We start from the raw sequence: 6,498 nt of genomic DNA, 5'->3' as shown, positions 1-6,498 counted from the left end.
TCCAGCGCACTGGCATGCAAACTCCATGGGCGTTTGTACCACATGGTTGCCTTGCATAACTTAGCTTGGAAGGATTTGGGGGTTTTTTTGGATTTTTTTTTTTTATGGTAAATGTCGGTAAAGATCATTTTCACCGCACACAGACACACCCATGTTTTCATGGAGAATGATCGATAGGCAAAGTAAGAAAACTGCTGTTTGTGAATGTACCAGTAAAAGCCCAGCGGTTTCCATTTTTGCATTAGGCTTCTTACAAACGGGCCAGCGGATGAACGGTAGAGACAGGTACCATGGGTGGATTTAAGGATATTTACTTTAACTGTTTTGCCCGGGGCTGTTGGCAAGCTCTGTTAACAGTTTATAAAGCTTTCACTTTTTGAAGCGCAACACCTACTGTTGCCCCCATAAATGTCCTGCAACTGTGAAAATTTAAAGTGATCAAAACCTAAAAGAAAAGGGTTAAAAATGAATCTTGATAGTAGCCGTTGAAATTATTTAAAAAAAAATTTGGATTTTGCCAAGCCTCATGATCCTCATTCCTGAGACAAAAAGAAAAGGAGGATTTGTGGCACCTTAGAGACTAACAAATTTATCTGAGCATTAGTCTCTAAGGTGCCACAAGTCCTCCTTTTCTTTTTGCGAATACAGACTAACACGGCTGCTACTCTGATTCCTGAGACAGCATCACTTTTTCTGTGCATTATGATACCACCTGCCAGACCCAGTGACGGCCCCAGGACCCCATGGTGCGAGGTGCTGGACAGACACAGAACAAAATGACAGTCCCATGACCCCAAAGAGCTTACAATCTTCAACTGAGGCCCCTTCATAGAGTTTATGGCCATTAGATCATCTGGTCTGACTGCTGCACAGCAGAAACCAGAGAGTTCCCCCACCCACCCTGTACTGAGCCCAGTCACTCGTGTTTTATCCAAACATCCCTTCCACAAAGGCACCCAACGATGGATTGGAATCTATAGGAAGAGGCAGGGCCTTAGGAAAGAGGAGTTAAATGAGCCCGTTGGGTTTCTGCGTTTGTTCAGTGCCTGGCACAGTAGTGGGTCCTGGGCCATGACCAAGGCTCTGACGGGGCTACTACAAGAGAAATAAAGACCATCATTCCCCATTATGCAGGTGGGGAAACTGAGGCACAGAGCAGTGGCAGAGCTGGGAACAGAGCCCAGGACTCCTGAATCTCAATCCAGTGCTCTAGCCACAAGACTTTTCTCATCACTAACTGCCTGGGACACCTAGTGGGTGGGGGCCTTCGCTCCACCCCCGCCCCCCCTTTGAGAGGGCCCCCAAATCAAGTGGAGTTGTGACCTGGTGACCTCTGTCATGGAGGGGCAGCCAAGCCAAACCTAAGTGTGGCTGTGACCCTCCCCGTGCCAGGTCATAATGGCCAGAGCAGGGAGCTGGGCCCAGTTCCCCAGGACAAGAGCTGCTGCTGCAGGGTGAGTGTGGAGCAGGTTTGTCCTGCAAACCCCGCCCCCCCCCCCAGCCTCCCTTCTTCTCTGCCTGCCTCCAGCTTCTCCGGTGTCCTCTCTAAGTGCACAGCATCAGAATGAATGACAGCAATTGGGTACTAAGGTGCCGAGTGGATTTACAAAGTGCCCAACTCCCTTTGATAGTCTAAGGGAGTTAGGCATCCAGCTGAGGGGTGTTTGCAAATTCTGTGAGGTGTCTAAATACTTTAGTTCTCCTTTTGCCGTGATGCCCGCTCTCTCTCTCTCAGATACTTATCTGGCCCCACTCACTGCAGTGTCAGAGCACTCAGTCTTCAATGGATTTAGCCTCACCACCCCTCTGTGGGGCAGGGCTATTATCCCCATGGTTCGGGTGGGGAAACTGAGGCACGGAGCATCTAAGGGATTTGCCCAGGGTCACACATGGAGACTGTGGCAAAGCAGGGAATGACCTTCAGAGACCAGGGTTCCAAGGCTAGCACCCTAACCATTGCCCTCCCGCCCCCATGCACCGGGTGCTGCGGTCCCAGCACCCTGACCAAAATCAGTAGGAGCTAGTGATGCTCAGCACTTCGGACAATCTGGCCCCTTTAACAGGTCTCAAACTGGCACTCCAATGTCATGGAAATCACGACCTGACTGCTCCAGGTCAGGGGCCAGATTCCCCCCTCTTCTCTGTGGTTTGCATTATCACCTGCTAAATATCTCTGCGCTCCTTATCTCAGGCAGCAGCCCCACAACCTTCCCATGCTTCCTGCTCCCACCTCAGGAATTTCATAAATAAATTGCTTCCGGCTGGACTGGCTCCTCGCAGTCTCCTGAAAGTCTAAATGTAACTAACCCCAGCTGGATGAAGTGATCACAGAGAAATCAAGTTTCAGAGTAGCAGCCGTGTTAGTCTGTATTCGCAAAAAGAAAAGGAGTACTTGTGGCACCTTAGAGACTAACAAATTTATTTGAGCATAAGCTTTCGTGAGCTACAGCTAAATTTGTTAGTCTCTAAGGTGCCACAAGTACTCCTTTTCTTTTTAGAGAAATCAAGGTGGCCCAGCAACAGCCAAAGGCTCCAGCATTGCTGGCCTGCAGGGCAAGGCAAAGGGATAGGAATCCAGATGCCCCTCCCATGATTTGCGTCGGGTGACCCCAATGTGCCAGGAGCTGTACATCCACCCATGACAGGGCCTTATGAAACACACTCTGAATGGTCCCCGGGTGGTTCTGTGTCTGTACTGTGGCTAGCACAATAATGGAGCCCTGGTCCATGACTGCAACTATTACACACAACACACAAATATCATCACCCTCCATGTTACAGGTGAGGAAACTGAGGCACAGAACAGGGAAGAGACTCTTTCACGGTCACTCAGTAAGTTGGTGGCTGAGCCAGGAATAGAACCCAAGTCCCCAGTCTGAGCTCTAACCCCAAGCCTTTTCCCACCACTAATTCCTCAAAATATCCCAGACTTCTCTCTGTCAATTGCTTCTTCACACCAAGTACAGCTCAGCTTTGTTTATAATGGTTATCCCTGTTTAACAGTTGGGGGAAATTGAGGCACAGAGCAGCTTGGTGACAGCAAGTAGGTGGTGGATCCAGAAGTTCAGACTTACGCTCTGTATTGTGTTTTGAGGAAACCCCTGGAGTTGCCCCGGATTCAAACCTCACCCTGCACCTATGCCTGGCTGAAGTTAGTCACAGCAGCTCTCTCACCTGAATCATGGTAGCATGATACAGTGGGCTCATTACCAGACTAGGAGCTAGGCATGCCCTGTTCTTCCTCTGCCTCCCTGCATGGGATCCAGGTGCCAGTCACTTCCCCAACTCCAGGCCTCAATTTCCCCAGTTGCAAACCAGTGATGGTGATGCTGTCTCGCCTAACTAGACAGTACCGTTGGGATTGTTTGCAATGCATGCAATTAAACTGATTGGCCAGCATTAATAAAATAATCATCCCTAGTTCTTACCACAAGCTTTTCACCAGTAGATCTCAAATTACTTTACTCCTGTTTGCAATCAAACATAACCTGATTCTCCTTTACACTACTCTGGCAGTGCAAAGGGATCTGAAAGTGGTATCACAGTCACACTTACTTTAATAATAATATCTAGCTCTTACAACATCAGATCTTAAAAGCACTTTACAAAGGAGGTCAGTATCATTAGCCCCTGTGCACGGATGGGTAAACTGAGGCACACAGCAAGGAAGGGACTTGCCCAAGGTCACTGAGCAGGCCATTGCCAGAGCTGAGAATAAAATCCAAATTGCTCTATCCCCTGGGCCATGCTCCTGCTATAGGGATCTTTGAGATCCTTGGATGAAGGACGCTACAGGATTATTAACAGCACGTGGAGAGCGCTACAGAAAGGCCACTGTAATACTATCCTCAGCGATGGATAGCTCCTGTCTTTCCAAAGCAAACCTACAGCTGCCTGACAAAATGAAGTGCTCAGAAGATGTGTTCTTGGTTCGAAGGTTTGTTCAGGCACATTGGACCTGTCTGGGAGGGGAGCGAAATCTCACAGTGTGGAACTCAGCCAAGCACAGAGCAGCCACCACAGGTTGGATTCTCGGTGCCTATCTCCTGCTGGAGTCGCGGATACCTGGGTAAAGAGGGTGCAAATCGCGACCACAGGCAGAGGTGCTGGGATTTCACCCCCTCGCCCCGTTCTCCGCACAGGCTGGTGGGAGCCTTTGATGCACACGTGGCACAGGCATGAGTGACGCCTCCGGGAGCAGGGCAGGTGGAGAATCAGGACCTGGGAGAAGCAGCCGAAGTCTCTGGCTAGAAGATGATGTAGGGGCTGATCCTGACAAACCTGAGAGCCCCGAGTGACCTTGACTGCCTGCCCTAGCTTGTAGGACTGGGCCCGGAAAATCAAGAGTGCGAGAGAGAGAAAACAAGAGACGAGGGGTGGCCCAGTGGTTATGGCACAGAAGACTCTGCCACTCACTTGCTGGGTGACCTTAGACAAGTCACTTCCCCTCCTCCCATTTTGTCCACCTGGCCTAATTAGATTGTGCTGGGTGCTGCACAGACAAGCCCTCACAATGGAGCCCTGAACTTAGCAGGCGCCTCTAGGTGCTCCTAAGAGCTTGTCTACACTTGGCAGTTAATTCAGATTAAGGTAGGGTGTGAAATTAAAGCACAGTCGTGAATCTGGATTAACCCGCTGGGTGGCCAAGCGCTAAAGCAGACAATAATAAAACGATGATCAATCACAACAAAATGCTTGCCTGGAAGGACCAAATGTTTCCAGTGATCACTATTCAGCTGGTTATTATTGGAGCCGATAAACCAAACAGGACGTTTCCCTGTTACCATCACTGTGCACAGGGTACAAAACCCAGGCACTGATGTCAGTTACACTGGTGTAAATCCAGACTCACTTGTGCCCCTGCATGCCGTGGCGCACCCTCGGGCTGGGGGTTTACTCTGGCCCGGTGGAACCTGGCTGATTTCAAAGGTTTTAAAATCTGAAGGGAGGAGTAAGGACACCCTCTGGGCTAGTCACTAACGTGCCCATGGGGGTTTGTGCCTCCACATGTGATTTATTAGGCGTATTAGCATCACGCCTCACAGCCGTGGTAGTTTGCAAACAGGAGGCCAATGGCCTAGAAGGCACAGACCATCCTCGCCCACCCCGGCACCGCAACCTTAATCCTGGCCCTGGGGGGTGGGGCAAGGCTGGCGAGTGACCCCACCCTGCTCTCCCCTGGCAGCTCCCTGCTCCGGGGGTTGTGACCTGATGCCAGGGTCATAGCACCGTTCAGCTTTGGCCATGCCTCCACCATGACAGAGGGGGCAGCCGGGCCAAACCTGAGTGAATGGCATCGAGGCCTGATGCACAGGGACGCGGCACCACTTTGCCCCGTGCACCAGGTTGCAATGTCTGGAGCAGGGAGCCAGGCCCTGCCCCGCTGGGTAGGTGCCACCGCTGGCTGGAGAGCATGGGGTGCGCTCACTCTGTGGCCCCATGCAAAAAGGTGCCACATACACACCTATAGGCCACGAAGGGGGGCCCAATTGTCTCCTCTACTCCCCTATTAGCTCCACCACTGCCTAGCATCCCAGACATGGGCCACGCATGAGGCACTGTACAACCAGAACCAAAAGCCAGACAGTCCCTGCCCTGCAGAGCAGCGCCCTGACTCTGGCTTTCTCTCGCAAAGATCGGCTTGGAGTAGGTGAGGTTCTGTGGCTACAGCAGAAAAGGCTACGTGGCTCCCGGGAGAGCAGCCCTATTCCATATGGCCCAGCCTTTCGCACGGCTCAAACAAGGCGCAGCCCCACTCATAGACTTTAAGGTCAGAAGGGACCATTATATTGTCTAGTCTGACCTCCTGCACAATGCAGGCCACAGAATCTCACCCACCCACTCCCGTAACAAACCCCTGACCTATGTCTGAGCTATTGAAGTCCTCAACTCGTGGTTTAAAGACTTCAAGGTGCAGAGAATCCTCCAGCAAGTGAGCCATGCCCCAAGCTACAGAGGAAGGCGAAAACCCCCCAGGGCCTCTGCCAATCTGCCCTGGAGAAAAATTCCTGCCCGACCCCAAATATGAGAATGAGCTGAACCCTGTGCATGTGGGCAAGACTCACCAGTCAGACACCCAGGAAAGAATTCTCTGTAGTAACTCAGATCCCACCCCATCTAACATCCCATCACAGGCCATTGGGCAAATTTACCGCTAATAGTCAAAGATCAATTAATTGCCAAAATTAGGCTATCCCATCATACCATCCCCTCCATAAATGTATCAAGCTTAGTCTTGAAGCCAGGCCACTCCCCTCCTAAGATGGGCCAAACCCGAGTGGTGCAGCGACTCCGGGAGTGAATGCCACTCAGATTGGGGGCCCTTTCACACAGGGGGCTCAGGCCCTGAATGCAGGAAATGTTGTGTGTCTACCAGAAAAGATCTTGGGGATCAAAGCAGGCCAGTCCCGCGGCTCCTGGAACCACTGGGAGGAATGTTCATAGCAGGACTTAACTGCTACAGCCATTGGGCCTGGTTCTCCGGGCCCAGTTCTCCAT

The sequence above is a fragment of the Dermochelys coriacea genome, chromosome 24 (genome assembly GCF_009764565.3).
Source record: "Dermochelys coriacea isolate rDerCor1 chromosome 24, rDerCor1.pri.v4, whole genome shotgun sequence".
Lineage (NCBI taxonomy): Eukaryota > Metazoa > Chordata > Testudines > Dermochelyidae > Dermochelys > Dermochelys coriacea.
The sequence above is the reverse complement of the archived record's forward strand: the minus strand, read 5'-3'. Positions refer to the sequence as shown.